At 47.8% G+C, this 18,952-nt stretch overlaps 1 protein-coding gene across 2 annotated transcripts in view; it reads left to right on the top strand.

Annotated features, from left to right (window-relative positions):
* The first annotated feature begins 2,254 nt into the window (after positions 1-2,254).
* CSGALNACT1 (chondroitin sulfate N-acetylgalactosaminyltransferase 1) overlaps positions 2,255-18,952 on the top strand; it is a 314,893-nt gene continuing 298,195 nt past the window's right edge. The window contains exon 1 of one of the 2 annotated variants that reach the window (XM_045821598.1): positions 2,255-2,357. The gene's annotated coding sequence lies outside the window, so the exon portion shown is untranslated. The remainder of the gene's footprint in view (positions 2,358-18,952) is intronic. The other variant, XM_045821600.1, reaches the window with a different exon arrangement.

Below are 18,952 nucleotides of genomic sequence, written 5' to 3'. Positions count from 1 at the left end.
ATGTGAGAGAGAAATATCCATTGGTTGCCTTTCGTTCGTGCCCCTACTGGGGAGGGAACTTGATACGCAGGCATGTGCCCTGACGGGGAATCAAATTGGTGACCTTTCGATTTGCAGGATGATGCCCAGCCCACCGAGACACACTAGTCTGGGCAACTCCCGTATTTTTTCATGTACTGATTATTGTCAAGATGTATCCAGAGGCACCAAGCACTTAGCTACTACTGGCTTTATGACTCAATCTACATTGATGTGTACTGATAAGCCACATATTGATGTATTAGTACCCTGATATATTTGTATCCTAACTGTAAACGTTTGGAAAACTTCAGGTACCTTGGCAAGGGTGTTACAAGCCCCTAAAGGAAATGTAATTAACTCTGAAGTGGCCTTCCTTTTTCTTCTGGATGACAGGAACGGAGACAATCGCAGCCTCCTGCACCTTCCCCAAGCCAGTCTACGGGAACCTACACTACAAGTCCACCTCTGTGCCCCTAGTCAAGTCCTCGGTTTGCCTTCCCTCCAGATTCCTTGCTTAAATTGTCTTATATAGAAATTCTGGTGACGTCCCTGAACAGTGATGGGAGATAACTCAGAAGAGGAAAAAGTATCAACGCTTTAACGTGAAGGAGTGGGAATGTTTTGGTGACAGCTGGAGGTCTTTGAAGAGGTTACTGGTTTATCCAAAGTGGGCTCCACTGTGTAGGCTCAAACCTGTACACAACTCATCACTAACGCCACCCTCCACGTGGCCCTTCCATCTCATCTGCAGCATGGGGTCGTTACACACTTGCCACACCAGGCTGCTGTGAAACAATGCTTGGAGGACGCCTGGCCATTGACTTGTACCTACGTGTGTGGGTGCTTCTTTCCTCACTCCTACATCCCAACTGAGTTGCTGTGAGGATTTCATGCCACACCCATGACTGACTCTATCAGGGGTGTAGTAGGGGTGGGGACAGAGCCCCCTGAGTTCCCAGGGCAGCCTGGGTTGGAAGGAGGATAGACCCAGGTGGGCTGGGGAGTTGGTAGGAAGCAAGAGATTTTTCCAGGACGCTGCTGCAGGTAAACAACTGCTCACTGGATGCGTTAGGACTGCCTATTGCCTCTAGGACTCCTACCCCGTGTCATCTAAAGTCTGGTGCCTCCAAATCTCCCTAATGGGGGCTTTGTGCATTCTGATGGCCAGGTAGTGGCCAGGTAGTAGAAGGAGCACCGCGCCAGGAATTGTGGGACCGGTTTCTACCTCTGGTTCTTCTGCTCTGATGGCTCAGCGGAGGGGCCTCTGCAAGTTGCGTCTGTAGGCCTGGAGAGTTGACCTCGTCTGACCTGACATTGATTCCTCTGGAGTCTCCTTCATTATACTGAGAATTGGGGATCATAATACTCCCAAGCTCTTCCTCAAAAAAAGTGCTGGAGCGTTTACAAATAAAAGGCATCCAAGGGTGCCTGCCTGTGCCTGTGCGTTTGTGTGTGTGGCTTTTAGTGCTCAGTAACAACCCGTTTACCTGTCTTCCACCCTAATCCCGCTTCCTCTCCTAGGCCGCCCAGTGGCCGTCAGGGGTCTCTGCAGACATCACTTCCCCACGGTGGTGGGGGTCTCACGGCTAAAGGGGTTCTGACCTTCGGCGTAAATAAAAGCTCCCCAGTGAAACCGTTATAACTGACCAGCGTCGCAAAGACACCGACTACAGAACAAATTCTCCAAGGTCCAATGTACAAAGTTTTTTGTGAGCAAGTAGGCCCACAGAGGCGAGAGCAGCCCAGTGAGGGTAAAAGAAAAGGGCTGGACGGGGGCGATGGGGGCCTGGGGAACTCGTTCTTGAAAGAGGGAGGACCACTTACTTGTGGCATAGGCACCTGATCACCCCTCTTCCGGGGCACCGGCCGCGCGCCAGTGTCTTAGCCCCTTCCCTCAACTTTTCCGGATCTCAGTGACCAGTCACGTGCAGAACTGCCCACCTGCAGGGGACCCCCGGTCTGCGGGGGTGCCCGGTTCAGAGGACCGACAGGTTTCGGCCAGGGCGCCCGGCTCCGGGCCGGCAGCGGGACGCACTGCGGAGGGGCGCTGGGGGAGCAGGTGGGCGCAGTCAAGCGCGACCCCCGCCGGCGGCCGCAGCGCCGCTCGCGGCCCCGCGGCCCCCACCCGGCGGCGAGCGCTGGGGCTCGGCCGCGGTTCAGCCCGCCCGCCGCCGCCGTCGCCGCCGCCGCCGCTCCCCGCCCCTCCGGGTCCCCGGAGGCTTCGCGCGGCTGCCGGAGCCGGAGGTGGAGCCGAGCCCCCGCCGGCCGCGCAGGAGGGAAAGTTCGGCGGCGCGGGAGCAGCAGGACCCGGCGGGCAGCCCGGGGGGCGCCACGGGGTGAGCGGGGTCCCCTTCCGGGCGGCCGGGTGTGGCGCGCCGCGCGGGGGCGTTGGAGCGGCTTCCTCGCGGTCTCCAGCCCGCGACCTCGGGGAGGCTCGTGCAGCCCGGGAGGACGGTGCGGCGCCCGGCCTGCCGTCGTCCGGCGCGCTGGGGCTGTGGACTGAGGTGCGGGGTGGGCGCTCGGGGCGGCTCGGCCCCGCGAGGGCGCGGCGCCTTCAGGGGAACGCGCAGCGACGCGCGAAGAGGGCTTCCCGGGAGGGTCCCGGCTGCGGGTGTCATTCGGCTCCACCAGTCTTTCTCGTGGCCTTTAGCGGTTTAATGAGTTTCTCCTACACCTACTAAAAAGTAGCGTCGATACGCGACCGCGGGGCCACTTTGCGGGTATTGGTGTTATTTTTGCTGCTACGGAGAGGGTGGAGGGGGCGTGCCGAGGGTGGCGGGTGGGCAGTGCGCCCTGCAGTCTTGGCCCCGGACCAGGTCATCGCGACCCCGGCTGCCCTGAGGAAGTGTTTTCGTGAGGTCAGCGGAGGGAAGCTGTTGGAGGGCACGGTCTGGGGGTACCGGGGTTTGCCTGGCGGGGGGAGGAGGAAAGCTGTACAAAGAGAAGGCAAAGTTGTTGTTTCCGCGACACTTCCTGCACCTGCACTACCGTCAGTGAGTTTTGAAGTTATCTTTTCATCAATGAGCAAAGAAAGATGATGGGAGAGGAAACGATTTTAGCAGAACTGTGCATGCTGAAACAGTGAACCTTGGTAAACACTAATAAATGACAGAGTGGCTATTTCGCAAACCCCACTTTTATTCTGATTTCAAAGCCTCAGAGTAGTTTTAACTTAAATGTCATTAGATGGGGCTAGATGATAAAGATAATTAACTGTTCTTTCACCTCCTTTTACTAGAAATTTAAATGTGCGTCTACCAGATTTCTTGGATTTTGTTAATAGTGTTCATACAAGAAAGTCATAATTATCTTAATGTTACTTGCAACAAAGAGCATTAGTGAGCCCTGTGCAGTGCTGTCATGTTGCTAATTGGAAGGAGAAAAGTCTTTCCACTGCAAATAGAATAAAGCAAAAACGAAAGCCTTAGTCACAACAAGGGGCCTGACAGCGTGCGGTCGTGCAGAATAGGGTATGGGGTTCTGTGTTGTGTGCCCGGAGAATGAACCGCAGCTCCCGGGCAGCAAGGGCGGGCCATGCCCCCTGCAGCAGCCCAGTAGCTGTGTCATCACACAGTCCCTCTGCGCGGAACTGCCTTGCCGTGTGCTCCAAATCACACAGTGCGGTCCATCGTCGTGCCCCACATCGCCCACGTCTGTTTGCAAACAGCGTCGATGGGGCTCCAAGCAAAGAGCCATCCCCGATCCCTGGGTTCCAGGCGGCCTCCCCCATGTGTTAACTGTGTGACCAAGGGGAGTCGCTTCTTCCCCAGCCTTGGTTTCCCGCGTGCCGTGATGACGGTCACACTCCTGACCTCGCGGACAAGGCGAGGCAGGACGCTCAGGAGCTCAGGCCAGTGTCTGGAGCCCCACAGCAGCTTTGCCAGCGCTGCCTCTTGTCTTCCGCCTTCCTGTATTTTCAGGCATCCCCAACTCTGGCCTAGTTCAACATTTTTTTTTAAATTTTAAATTCCTTTTTCTTTGCCATCAATCTTACTTGTCATTCATTTATCCGATTATGATTTGAAGAACCTCAGGTGCTGCCCTCTATAGGCAGTTTGACAGTGAGGAGCTGAGGCTTTGAGGTTGGCGGCGGCGATGCTTGAGGCTTTTCCTGTTGATAAGAATCCATCCTAGGGTCCTGCGGTGATAAATTGTGTGTCCGGGTCTTCATCTCGCCCTAGCTCTGTCCTCAGTGTGATGTTATTACAGTGAAGGAAGTCCCCGGACGCTCCGTGAGGGTGCTCGTCTCTCCAGGCCCAGCTCAGGGCCTGGCAGGGTGTTGGGCTTAATAAATATTTGTTGCTTTGAAATACAGAATGTAATGGAGTTATTCTTCAGGTCCCATTTTTCTTCTTCTTCTTCTTCTTCTTTTTTTTTTTTTTAATATTCCTGATGAAAGAACCTTGGGATTCTGAATGATAGCCCTACTATATTTCAGGGCTAATAGAGGTTATTAAAGAAGCAAACTCAGGTAGGCTTTATTACCTATCGATTTTGCCCTTGTGATGAAGCAGTCTCACAAAACGGATGAAGCCAAGTGGAGCGATGGCCTCACCACTAGGGGCCTCCTCTGCCTCGTGTATCACCCCGGCCTGGCAGTTACTGCCCGTATTCTGTTCTTTAAGGTAGTGAAGGAATTTAACTTCCTGGGTTCTCGACGTGGAATGGTTTATTAGAAAAGAGCAACCTTGTGTGGAAAGCATTACCAAAAGGTCTAAAAATAAATGAAAGCGGTCTTAAATGACAGATTAGGCACCCTTTTGGAATAACTTTCGACTTAAAGGCTTAAAGGAGATTGAAGAATTGGGCTTTTTTTTACTTTGCACATCCTTATCTTCAAATATATGACTAAAAAACTTTCTGAAAGTCAAATATGGGATTTTGATCTAGTATTTTCAAAGTTTTTTAAATAACTTTCATGGAGTTTATTTTTATTTTTTATTTTAGAGAAAGGGGAAGGGAGGGAGAAAGAGAGGGAGAGAAGCATCAATCGGTTGCCTCTTGTAGCTGGGGACCAAACCCGCAACCAGGAATCGAACCGGCGACCTTTCGCTTTGAGGGACAATGCCCAGCAAAGCCACGCTGGTCAGGGTGCTTCTTTTTACCTTTTAGAGTGGCTTCGTTTCCTGGACAGGTGCTCATAGCACTAACGACAATATGAATTTTGTTGTAGAGAAAAAGGAATTTTATCTGGTCAGTGAAAACTCCCAGTATCTTTTCTTTTTCTAAAAGAGGGCCACATTAAACTCCACCTTTAAGAAAATGTTTTATTACACTCCAAGATGCAAAAAAGCCTCTTATTTTTAAATTTTAATTTGAACGAGGTTAGTCAGGCTTGAGGCTGTGGAACAACTTGGAGGTGTGTTGGTGTTTTTATTTGTCAGCTATAACTTGATGTTTGGTGGACAAAGTGCTGACAATGTATGCACGCAAACATTGTTGCTGAAAACACTGCCATATTGTTTGCAGATGAGTAAGAGAATACTATATATTTTCAGGTTTTCAGTGAAATTTAATTCCAGTGCCACCACACGGAACACTGTGAATCTCTAAAGTAAAATTAACCACAGTGAGAAGAGAGTTCAGTGCATCGCAGGCCCGCGATCTCCCCCAGGGGTTTCTCCCCTCAGCAGACCGCCTCTGAGTTCGGAAACTGATCACACCTCCAGCTCTGGTTTTCACATGGTGGGACCTTCAAACAAGGCAATCTATCTGATTTTTGCTGTTTTTCTATCCCGGTCTAGATCAGTACTCTTTAGGGAACTGGGTAAAAGGAGTAACTTTTGAGTGAAGATCTCAGGTAATTTTTATCACTTCCCTCTAATTAAGCTAACTTTTTGGGATTATTTTTAGGATTCTTAGCGTCTTGAAGATTATACAGATCCATTTGCATAAAGTAATGTTGGGAACTGCCCTGCCTGGTATCAGAAGCTGTAACCCCCACCCAGGCTAAGGCTGATGGAGTGGCCTTGGACCGTAAGCCAGCGAGGAGACAAAAGCTTATCTCCCTGGCAGGAGCGCTGCTTCTGCTGCTTCATTCATAACTGAACCCCAATGCTTGGTCAGTTAGCCAATGATGGGTAAGATTCCCCAAGGGGGGAATGATCTAAGACAGGCAGGATCACGTGGGAGGCCCCCATGAAAGGACTTTGGGGGCTACAGCAAAAGGGGGTGATGGACCCTCGCTCCTCGGCTTTGACATAGCCTGAGTCCTCATGGTCTGGGAGAAAATCTCCTTATCTCTTGGTTGCCTTAGTTCCCTTGCCCCACCTAAGCCTGAAACAATGACAGGGTGGTGCAGCTCTGTGCTGAAAAGGGCAGGTTCCCCAGGTGATCAGGCCTAAGAAAGAATATGTAAGATCCTGTGAAACCTGCTTTGTTTAGAATGCTCTCAGTTGAATGATAAGGGTCCAAGGAAGAAGTAAGTTTGTTCCTTAAAGTTTTACAGCTCTTTGACCCTGACTCAAAATAGGCCCTCAGACTTCCTTGCTATCTATTGTTTGATCCTTACTTCCTGGCATTGTTTAAAGAGCTTTACCTGAATCCCTGTGCAAACAAAACCATTAAAAAGCCTCTCTGGAGGGGGAACGGGGCGTGCTCCCCACTAGAGGGGGTGGCCATGGCACCCTCCAGGAGAGAGGGTGGCCAAGGCGCTCCCCACGTGAGGAGTGGCCCTTATGTTCCTATTCCCCCACATGTGTATGTTTTTAGTATGTTTTGACGAACATCTGCAGCCGAGATGGATACTGCTGGCCGGTATCCTCCACAAAGTAATGCTTCTCTAGAACTGAAAACGTATTGCTTTTGCCCTCAGACATCCATTAGCAAAGGCCATGGCATCTCCCTGCTTCTCGCTCCTTCCCAGAGTGAAGCCGAGTCCAAGCCAAAAGCAGATGTATAAAGCTGTATGCAGAACAGGGCGTTTCGGTATGGTCGAAAGCCCTCGAGCTGTCCAAGACTACGGATGCCCTAGGCGTCTGGAAATGAACGGGTCTTTACAGACACAGGAGTCATTTTTAGGGACCTGCACTTGGGAGGTGTGTCCTGGATGGTCCGCTCACTGGAATTGGCAATGAAATGTTGACCCTCTCACTTAGTGAAAATACCACTTTGCTGCACAGGTGATTCTTGTTGTTGTTTTTAGACAATGCAAAATATAACATTTGGTTATCCCCACGTCATGTCTGATACTTTGTTTTATTTTCACCCACAGGGACATTTGAATTGATGGAGGAAAAGGGAAGCAGGAAGCAGGAAGGAGGTGGACAGGAATTGTGTATTTATACTGAACAGGAGGGTCTGCTAATTTTTGGGTTCCCAAAACACTTAGGTATACACTGTGAAGCTTAATAATAGGTGTTGTTCACTGGTGACTTGGGGATTATGCATCTACTCTGGTGGTGAAATTGCAGTCATGTGCCACGTGAGGTTTTGGTCAATGACGGACCGAATATATGACAGTGGTCCTTTAAGATTATAATGGAGCTGAAGAATTCCTATTGCCTAGTGACATCTAGCTGTAGTAACATCCTCGTGTACCGCATCACTCGTGTGTTTGTGGTGATGCTGGTGTAAACAGACCTGCTGGGTTGCCAGTCCTGTAAAGATGTAGGGATACGCTTACAGCAGTAAGGGTCAGAAGTGACTTTCTCCTTCTGTCTTCCATTTGTAAGAAACTTGTTGAAGTTAATGTGTCAGTTCACATAGAAACCGGGCACTGCTGGCCCACAAAGTGCCCTTTGTGGTGGACTGGGCTTCAGTCTCCCTCATCTCCCACCGGGCACTCTTGCGTGGCACACTCTGCACAACTTGTGTGATGCTCTTGTCTGCAAAAGTGGTTAGAACAGCGCTTGGCACATAGTCAGTGAGAAATGTATCACTGCCGATCATCATCATCATTACTAGTGGTGGCATTGCTTTCAGGGTAGATCTTTCTAGTAATCACAGTAACCTAGACCAGAGGATTCAGGTGAATTTAGTGCTTTTAATAATGTTTGCAAAAAGCAAGCGATTCATTTCAGGTTTCTCGTCGCACTTCCACTGTAGTTCTTTCTTCTCCACGTGGTAAAAGTGGCTGATGCCTGTGGAGCAGTCAGCTACCTGGCAGCCGCTCTGCCCAGTGTGGCCCATGAGTTACTCATTTAATCCGTACAGCCGGTATAGGAAGTGGCCCTGTTACTGTCTGCATTTTACAGACAGGAAGGCCCAGGTTTAGAGAGGTGAGTTGCTTGCCCAAGGTCAGCTCATAAGGGGTGGGCCTGGGCCCTGAGCCTCCAGCCGTCCGGCTCCAGCACCGGGGCTCACAGCCTCTGTGCCGTCTTTTCCAGCGCAGATCCTCACTGAATGGGCAGCCCAGAAGATGCTGTCGAGCTCTAAGGGTTAACAAAACGTGAAGACATTGATTTTCCTTAGAATATTGTATTTGTATCCATTTCTGGGCATGATGGAGCAAGATGACAAGTGAATTTTTATCAGTGGGTCTGCTTCAGCACTTTTTATTTATAGATTTTTATATGTAGCTTTTCCTAGCAGCTCAAAATACAATACAATATGTAGTACAACTTATTTACATACAACATTTAACTCCTTATCAAGGCTCTTTGCAGGCAAGTTACAAGCAGAATATAGGAATAAGATCAGGTGTGTGGGTTGCAGAATATTAAGGTATGAGGGCTGGAGTCAACCACTTATGAATTCACTTAACAAATACAGGGTGGGGCAAATGCAGGTGTGCAGTTGTTTGTATGGAAAATGATACAATAATTAATAATAACACAAGAATAAATTCTGTGTTTTGGGTACGCACAACCATAAACCTACTTTTGCCCACCCTGTATTTATTACTTACCCCCATATTAAGGCACTCTGCTGGACACTACAGAGATTTCAAAGACGGGGAAGAGTGCGGTAGACAGGAAGGCATTCAAGCCTTTGGAACTGGGCAGTCCTGGAGTTTGAACCCCAACTCTACCACTTACTGACTGGGAGTGCTGGTCCCATCACTGAGCATAACGGAGATAATAATACCTTACGGCTGTTGCAGGAATCGAATGAGATGCATAGGAAAGCTCCAGGCCGCCAGAAGTAGGAGGTGGTGGTGGTGCCTTTCCTGTTCTTCCTTTCTGTCTGTCTCTTCTCGCTCGCTCCCTTCATCCCTCTCCCTCTCCTGCTCCCACACGTATGGGGTGATAGAGATAAAGATATTTAAAATCCAAGCTAGACTGCGATGAATTCATTTAAAACGTTACTTTCTAATCCTTTCTCTTGGGACTGTGACAGAACTGGGGTGGTGTGGAGTGACATGTGAGCTGGTGCCAGTGTAGGGTTCCCATCCCACTGGGCCATTACCCAAGCTGGCCAGAAGCAGAGGAATTCCAGGAGGCAATGGCATCTTGGAGTCCAAGATGGTTGCCTGGGGTGATGAAGGTTTGGGTTCAAGGGGTGACGGTGAGGCTGTTCGGGGGTGTGGCCAAGAACTCAGGTCTCATGGAAATTGGAACAAGCCAAAAATGAAGGTTGAGGTGGGTCAGACCAAAAGGGTTTGGGATCTAGTTGGAGCGCAAGGTGAGAATATGAACATCTTATTTTTGAGGGCACGAGGTGGGGGTCAGTGGCTCAGACGTGCAGCTCCAGGCAGGGTGGGCTCTGCTCAAGGCTGAGAAGGGGTCTGCATCCCCCAGGCAGTGCTTGCTGTGTGCTTCCAGCTCCGTCGTCTCCTGCCGCAGGGTTTTGCCAAAAAGCAATGCATCCTCCCTCAGCAAGGAGCTAAGTCAAAATTATTCGTTGTTGCCAGTTCCCACTCCAGATCTTCAAGGGGTAGCTGATGTCAGGAAATGAGCCTTTAAACATTTTTTTTCCAGTTGGAGATTTGGTTGAATACACAGTGAGGCAGAGAGCCAGGTCCAAGGGGCCCTTGCAGGGGGTCCTGCTGGCACTTCTGTAGACTGGGCGGGGCTGTGAGATCAGAGGATGTTTTTAGAGAGATGTTCCTGGTGGTTTTGTGATAATGAGCTGCCTTGTTTGGTGTCCAGGGTAGATGCCGTGGGTGGCAGGGAGGGAGCGAGGGTTGTACCACATCGTTACAGTTCAGCACTGTCTGCCGCAGCCAGGGAGCGGGAGCCCTTGGCTCACTGTTTATTGTGCCTTAGCTCCGAGGCACACACCAGCCGTTCTGCGAGTAAGCAAACAGAACCTGCCCAGGTGCGAGAGAAGATTGATTCAGGGTTTTGTGAAAAACTCAAAAAATTGAAAAATGGACTTGAATTGGGTATAGTTTAAAGCAAGTTACTGTACTTTTCAACAGCCCATTTTATGGACTTAATAGAGTGCATATTTATGGAGGTGAAATGAGCAAGCAGACTTGAAGAAAACAACACAAAGATAGCTTTGTAGGAAGAGACATAGCCCTTGAAATGAAATCCAAGTTAGTGCGGATGGTTTTGGGGGAGCTCAGCAGAATGAGCGCATGCGGAGCACTGTAAAAAGTGAGAAAACAGGGGGAACAAGGAACCAACAAGGAACCGAAGGAGGAAGCACCCGGCTGTGAGTGGGCTTGGGAGTTAGAGCCAGTTCACCCAGTTTCACAACTCCCCTCTCTCTTTCTGAACTGTGATCTCAGGCAAGCTACTTACCGTATTTTGCCGTGTATAATGCCCACTTTTTTGCTCGTATTTTTTAGGGAAAAATAAGGACACACATTATACATGGGTAGTACCTGAAATACCTTGCATCTGTTCTTGTGTTTTGGAATTATTTGATACATAAAATTTCTTGTACCATAATATATGTTCAAAAATAAATGCTAAAATTCCTTTATTATACAAAAAGCAAATATCTAAATATAAATCAATACACAAATGAATTAAAAAATTAGAACAAAAGATTTTTTTTCCTAGAGTTTGGGCCAAAAACTTGGGTGTGCATTATATACAAGAGTGCCTTATACACAGTAAAATACGATAATTCTTGAGATCCCAGTTTTCTCATCTGGAAAATGAGGGCGGTAGTGTCTATCTTATTGGGCAGTTTGCTGGTGGATTTAGATTTACACAAACTGCCTAGCTCGTGGTCCCAGGAAGGAAGCGTGCAGGAGAAAACAAGGGCCCGGGCCCAGTGGGAAGACCAGGAGGAGCGGTCTGTATTTGTTGGCTCTGGACCTTAAATGTTCTAATTCTGTTCTTGGATAGTTTTTTAATGTCTTAAATTCTACATGATTATAATAAAATGCGTCTTGAACACCCACGGTGTACGTGTCACTTGAGAAGGTCCCATGGTTTGGAAACGAACCCAGAAAACCACCCTTGGCATCCTTACGTAGCTTACAGCCTCGGACTGAGGGCAGGGAGGCAGTGAGTGGGGCGTGATGTTAGAGGATGAATTCCTAGTGTCCCTTGGCTACTTTAATTGGCTGTTCAAAGGACGGTAGCTGTTCTTTTATTTCTCTTTCACTCCATATACAAATGGAGAGGAAATAAATACTTCTTGGGCTTCCATAGACATAAGTAACTCAAAATACCCAGGGTATTTTGGGTATATTATTTATATGGAAATAGGATTGATTTAAGTACGTTTGCAGCTGCATAATGGGGCAAGAAGGGAGGAGACCTGTGCTTTGGGCAGATGCTTCTTTGCATGTACCTGTGACCTGCAAGCTCTGGTGTCTATCCAAAACATGTTCTTTGGTGGGGAGGTTCCTTTTTCACTAAACTCATGACCTTTAGATTTCTGGGGCCCATAGGTTTCTGGCCCCGAATAGCAGGAGAGAGCTGAGTTTGAGGACTTTCTCGTTTTTCGTATCTCCTCCCCATGGAGGTGCAGACAGTTGCTAGAGAAGGTGACTGGCTGGCTGCAAAGCTGGAGGACCGGTTCCAGAGCTGACTCACTCTGTGGCCATAAGTAAGTTCTTAGAGTAGGAATTTAATCATTGGGACTCAGGGGCCATTTGAATGCAAATAAATGAAATTTATGGACTGTGAATGAATTCGTCAATCCAAATAGTGGCCAAAGCCAAAATCTGAGCCTAAAATTCGTTACTTCGTTGGATCTGATTCAACATCTCGGGTCTTGGATTGTCTGAAAAGTGTTTTTTCTTTGTAGAGAGTGTTTTATTCACTTAAGTAATTAACATCCTGAGGACTTTCTTCCATGAATACCTTGGGTACTCAGGAGAACTTATCCGGTTTTACTAGAATTACCTTTTCGTCTTCCTCTGAGAGTGGGTCTGGGTCAGAATGAGTCTGGGCTGAGGGTAGTGTGGACAGCAGAGGTCATGGGAACACCTCTGTAGACCCTCTGGGTAGAGAGAGCGACTCCGAGTTCATGTTCTGATGGAAATAAGGTAGGAGGAGATGCGGGAACTATAGGCCTCTTGGTTTCTCTCCCACTGGAGACCAGCCGTGGAAATGATCTGCTCACTGATGACCAGGACTGTGATTTCTTTCCCATCATCCCCAAATGGTGAGTTTTGTTGCTGACCACGGGGTAGCCATTGGGTGTTGGAACTTTTCACTGGGGTGGGGCAAGTGGGAGGTGGATGTGGTCCTTTATAGAACCCTCTGGGTGCCTGAGGAGGTGCCCGTTATGCTTGTGATGGTCCAGCCTGGGGCGAAGGTGCACGGGACGCACCGGCTTCTTTCAACTCCTTTCCCTGGTCCCCACAAGTGAGTCTTTGATTGTTTTGGGGGCAGATGTCATGCAGGTGTGAAATGGACAAGTATTACTGTTACTGTTCATCACTTAGGAATGAGGGTCAGAGAATAAACGGAGAAGCTTTGAATAAAGCTGGCAATGTTGACTTATTTTATTTCTATAAATTAGAAATCTTTGAAAGGGCAAATATATTGTGCATTTGGAAGGGACACCTGGGTCCTGGAGGATTTGTAGTCCCCACTGAGTAGTCTGGACAATGACCTGTTCGAGTCAGAAGTAATGGGAGGACCACTGGTTAGCAAGATTACATCAACAAAAACGATATTGTCTCTGAGATCATTAGGTCCAGCATTAGTCTTTTGCAGAAATAATAGCACGTTTGAGATCATTTTGATGGTCTTCATAATCAATTATCTTCATGTTTTGCAAATGAACAGAAGGAAGCCTGGAGAGGTGAAGTGTTTTAATTAAGAGGACCTGGTTACTTAGTGGAATGACATTGTTGGGGATGGAACCCAGGTCCCGTGTGTTCAGTGCTGCTCTGGATGGGCCACGCGGTATCCTTAGTACCATAGCCACTGGCAGGGCAGGCCGTTTCAGGTCCCCCTTCAGCGATGCCACCTACACAAACCTCTGCTCTCAGAATCTGCTGAGAAGGTACTTATGAAGCTCCTACCATGTGCCTGGCACTGTGCTCAGTACTGGAGGAAAATACAGGAGTTTCTGACCTCGAGGAACTCACAGTCCAGTGAGACACAGAGTAGAATGTATCATTGAGTTATGGCTTAATGACACGAGGGACATCTTCCTGGGGGATGGCAAGCTTTCAGTGCCTACTTCAAGGCCAAGGGGATTTTGTTTCCAGTTGGTTTTATAACATCAGAAATGGAAACAATGGCAATAAGCTTCATGAATCAGATCAACTCTAAGTGATCTCAGCTTCATCTGTAAACATGCAGCTAGTAAATTAAAACTTGAAATCCTTTGTTCTCTGAACTTCAAAACCATGCTCTATTCTGGAAATACTTGGTAAGAATAGTTTTGGAGAAGTTTGGTTAGGGACACAAGTCAAAAATGGGATTGTTTGTGCCCAAGGAGACATAAGATTCACATCTTACCCCGGTATCATTAGATACGGTTATCATTGCAGCTTGAATACTTGGCTTTTCAATGAAAAGGAGGCCCATTTTTTCTCCTGGGAAAGGAGAAACTTGAAACACATACACAAATGGCAGAGGTTAGGAAAAAAATCTGCTATGTGCTAAACACTATTTGCAGCATTTTATTTGTGGAATTGAAAACAGAACCCATACAAAAATACTCGGACTGAGATTCAGGCCGATGGAGCACCTGAGCTGGGTCAGATGACCACTACAGAGCCAGCATTTCAACACAGGTCTGTTTGCCTTTGAAGCTCCTACTCCCACGACCGCCATGTGGCCTCCAGAGGTACCCGTGTAACCATGCGTTACATGGCGACGGGCATTGTGGTTGCTTTTACATCACACTCGGACAAGACCGTGGACTCCAAGAGCACAGGGACCCCAGTCCCTGTACACATTTTTGATGTATCCCACGGAGTGCAGTAGGCACGGTAGTAGTGTGCAGGCACGGTAGGTTCTCAGTGAGTGTGTGTGGAAGAATGCATGCAGCGACTGATAGTCAGCGGGGTTGGTAGGAAACTGTTCACAAATGTGCAGATTGCCTTCTGGGTCCTTGTACTGAATGTCATTCTGACCTTGGAGAAGCTGAACAGATAACCCCCCCTCTTAGAAATCTCTTTTGCTATAACTTTTAGTTCATAAGGAAGACTGTTTCTAACTATATTCACTTATATTGTCTTCTTTGTTTTCTTGAAAGATACCTATAAACAAATTATGTATTCATAATCTTGTGGCAGCCTGGGTGGATTTAATAGAGTCAGGAAGGCTTCCAACACATTAAGTGTTCTCGAAGGTAATAAAAAGGAGGGCAAATTGTCTAACTGAACAGATTCTGGGAGGCGTTGGACATCTTGACTCACGGGGCCTTTGACAGCAGCACCAGTGGCTCAGAAAAGACAGCTCTGAGAAGCAGCGAAGATGGTCTCTTGGAGCCCAGTTATTTTGTTAAATCTGTGGCGTGGGCGCATCTGTGGCCTGCTGAGCAGGACGACAAGACTACAGGATGCGCGGGGTGTCTGGGTTGAAGTGGCGATTTGAAGGTACTGGCTGCTGTTCACAGCTGGAGCCTGTGAGGTTTCACACCTAATGCCTGTACCTTTCCCGTAGCCATCTGTCTCTCTCTTTAATAAGCACCATTCCTTATCAGGCTGATTTGTGTACATTGACTACACCATTATACTTGTTAAATATTAAAGCGTTTTTCCCCTTGTGTGAAGTCTAATTAGGCAAAGTGTTCTGTGCAAGCCTGACATTATCATTCAGAATAATAGTCCGGACATTACCTGCGACATACCTCAGCTTCCCGGGTCATTTATCTACGCCCCGCCCCTGTCGCCTCTCAGAGTCCAGTGCATCCAATGCAGGGCATGAAAGTTTGATGAAGGGTTCGGCACTGTTGGGCCCTTAAGAAAGGTCATGCTGCAGAGGTTGTGAGACCTTTGAAAAACGAGTGCAGAAATTTGTTTTCTATTGTTTGCATTTTTTCGTGAACCAGGCTTCTGAATAGATATATCCGAGAAAATTTATTTTACTAAATTAAAGAATTTTAAAGTAGCTTTAGAGGATAGAAATGCAAGTTATAATGATGTTTGGAAGAAAAAAACCCAATCAGTAAGAAGTGGCATTTTATACATGCTCTTGATAAAAAGAATAATTTTAGATATAAAACCACTATCACCTGAAAGTCCAGGTGGTGGTTCATTCTTACTTTTTCCATTTCTTCTCTGCAGTCTAATTCAAAAATTTATTTGCATCATTGACTTCAGAGCAAGCATTTTGTTAGTACAGGGCCAAAGAAAGTAAGATTATGCATGCACAGACCAGGACAGATAGACACACACACACACACGCACACGCACACGCACACACGTGCCTCTTCGGAGCTCCAGCCGGGAATGCTCATCACTTGGCAGATTATGAATCACTTTAGTATCTTGGATGAGCTATCCAGCATCATTTCGAGACAGCCACTGTAATGGATGTTGTCCTTTTTTGGAGTGTTCACAGTACTTGCTCATCTATTATTTACATTTCTAAAAAATCTGCAGTGTGCTGTGAGCATACACAAACACACAAGCACACGCATGTGCACACATTGATTGACATGAACCAGATGAGGAGTAAGCCCAGTGGATTGCTTACTATTCTCAGGGAGAGAAGCTTTAAAACCGTAAGTTTCACATAACGTATGGTTATCAGGCCAATAGGGTTTTCTCTCTCAGTGGTCCCAGCAGCTCCAGTGGGGGGTTTTGAAAGTGTCCCTTCAGAGCTTCAAATAGCAACAGCATTGCTTTCTACTTATGCGTTGTGGAAAGCAGTGCATCTCCTTAGAGTGAGTTATTTTGAGTTGTTTTTGAATATGATCAAATCAAAATGAGCTCTGGCTCTGAATTAAAACATGGATATAAAGATCAAAGAACGGGAGAGAACGTACAGATCATCTGGTCTAATTTTTCTGCTTCTCATATGGGGACATTGCTGAAGCTCAAAGAGCCAAGGGGCTCGGTCAAGTTCACTGGGTGTCAGCAGCAGGAATGGAACCGGAGCTCTGCACGTTTGCTGCACTTGGCCTTCAGGCTGCTGGTGGCCCCTGGCAGGTGGTGATGTTCAGACCAGTGCCCATGTCGTGGGCCCTTCACAGGGCCCATAGTCTGGGCCCTAGAAAGGGCCCTTTCTAGTCTGCATAGGCTAGAAAGGTTCTGAAGGGAGGTTGCTGCTTTACAGCCCGCTGAGGACAGAGTTGATGTAATCCGAATCCATCTGGGGTTGCAGAAGAGTTTATGCTTTATATCTGCAGATTGGCATATTGCTAGAAACTGAGAACTCAGAGTCTGGGGCCTGTCTCTGAGAATTTCCAAGTTCAGTAGGGTGTCAGCCAGGATGGCCGACAGCTGTCCTGGGATTATTCAAGGTTAGGGTGGTTGTTGTTGGCCCAGACCAAGGCTCAGCTGGGGAGAGTCTGGTCTCTGTTTTGAAGGCCCAGAGTCCGGCTTTCTTCGGCCTGCAGTGGTCGCCATCAGGCCTTGACTAAGCCATTGAGCCAATATGCCCCAAGGTCGAGGAGGACCCCAAAGGCACAGGTGTTAATTTACCTTGACAAATAACTGTGCTGGTGGTTAATAACAAGCATGATGGTTGAGCACAAGACATCTGCAGCCCATGGAATTTAGGCAGATTGCTTTACTGCTCGAATAAGATGGGAATAATAGCAAACATTTGTCTTGCACTCGCTATGTGACAGCCGCTGTCTCAGTGCTTTAGGAACAGTAACTCATTTAATCTTCACAACAACCCTGTCAGACAGGTATTACCATCATTCCACCTCACAAATGGGGAAACTGAGGCCCAACGAGGCTCAAGGTTATACAGCTACTAAGGGCGGGAGCCCTTAGCATTGGATTCCTGGCCGTCTGATGCTCTTTCTCACTTTCCCATGCTGCCTTTCAGTAGGGTTCAGATTGTTGTAAGGATCAAGTGGGATAAGTGTGCAAGAAATATTAGCTGTCATTGTCAATGATAATAAAGCTAACATTGCCTTAACAACAACAATAAAACCAACATGATCAGCAGCTCCTTTCCCCATAGACAAGTACCGTGGAAGCCAGATCATAATCAGCAAGTTGGGTTGGCAGTTACAAAAGTAATGCAGAGAGAATCAGAAGACTCTATAAAATGTCCTCCTGCTCAGGCAGTGTTGGGGGAGCCACGGCAGAGTTGGCCAGCATGGCCACCTCATTTGAGGTTTTGGCCAAGACTCCTCTTCAGCTCAGAGGGTTTGCAGATTTCTTGTACCACAGATGGATCTGGGGTGCCAGGTCACCTCTGCAGTGCTCCCCCCAGCCTCCCATCCAGATGGTAGAGGAGCGTGGCTGTGCTGCGGGCACCGTCTCTGCCACAGGACTAATTGGCACTGCAGAAGTCTCTAAGAGCAGTGCTGAGCTTTTGAGGGAATTCCTTTTCCACTTGTAAAAGTCATTTTCTGACCAGCTTTCTCCATTTTGTGTTGAGTTCGTAGGCTAATTTTCAGAGTGCAGTCTTATTTCCAAATTGTTTTGCTGTGGAGTTTAGATGCTGTCTTCTGTGTTTTTTTTTGCTTACATTTAAATGCATACATTATGAATAAATATATGTGTATATAACATGTGTGTACATTTTAACTTACACTAATAAAGTAAATAGCTATCCAAATAAGCATCCAGAACATTCCCTTTGAAGCCCCTCGTATGTGCTTACTGGTCATATTTCCTTCCTTCCTCTACCCCCACCCCCAGCCCAGGAGTAACTGCTTTCCCAAATATTGTATTAATGGTTTCCTTGCTTTTCTTTATAGTTTTAACATGAATGTGCATTCCCACATAATTTATTATTTTTGTGACAGGCTGTTGAATTGGAAAATTTGACTAACGCCTCAAGATATACGAGCTAGCAGTTGCTAAAATAAGTTATGAGCAGGACCACGATGGGGATTTTCAAAGAAAATAGCTGAACACCAGGTTCATAGCTCTTGAAAATCCTCCTCCCTCTGAGGGTATGAAAAGCATTGATACAGGATTTGTAAGGAGATTTCTTTGGAGAAGCCTCTGCTGTGAGCCTGCATCAAACCCTCCTCCTGGAGGAAGTGTGAGGTGGGGGTGCCGCCCCCTCACCCCAAGTCTCGAGAGAGGCTGCCTGGAGAGCATGCTGGGTGTCCTCTCCAGCGGGGAGCATGAGGAGCTGGCTCTGCCCCTGCGGAGACATTCTGGTGGCAGGACTGAGTGGAGAGCAGCTGGCAAGTTTGTTGGAGCAACTGTGGGTGCTTCGCAGGGACCAGACGAGGCCCCTGCAGGGGTGGAGAGCCGGCCTGGAACTGGCTGACCTCAAGAGGCCCAGCCCACAGAGCTCGTGGAGTGAATTTCAGGGTCTGGGTGGTGGTGGGGAGTGACAAATAGAAGACTTGAATGTATTACCCGTATCACAAGCATTTTGAGGGGAGCCCTTGGAGAACCCACAAAAGTACCCACGAGAGACAGGGAGTTGCGTTTAAGTGTCAGCTGGTCCAGAGAGCATGAAGCCATCCATAGTAGTGAGGAGTAAGTTTGCCTGCATAGGAAAGAAAGAACAATGGTAACACAAAATAGAAG

The sequence above is a fragment of the Phyllostomus hastatus genome, unplaced genomic scaffold (genome assembly GCF_019186645.2).
Source record: "Phyllostomus hastatus isolate PE091 unplaced genomic scaffold, TTU_PhHast_1.1 phas_scaffold_46, whole genome shotgun sequence".
Lineage (NCBI taxonomy): Eukaryota > Metazoa > Chordata > Mammalia > Chiroptera > Phyllostomidae > Phyllostomus > Phyllostomus hastatus.
Note: the sequence above shows the minus strand (reverse complement) of the source record. Positions and strands in the feature narration are given on the sequence as shown.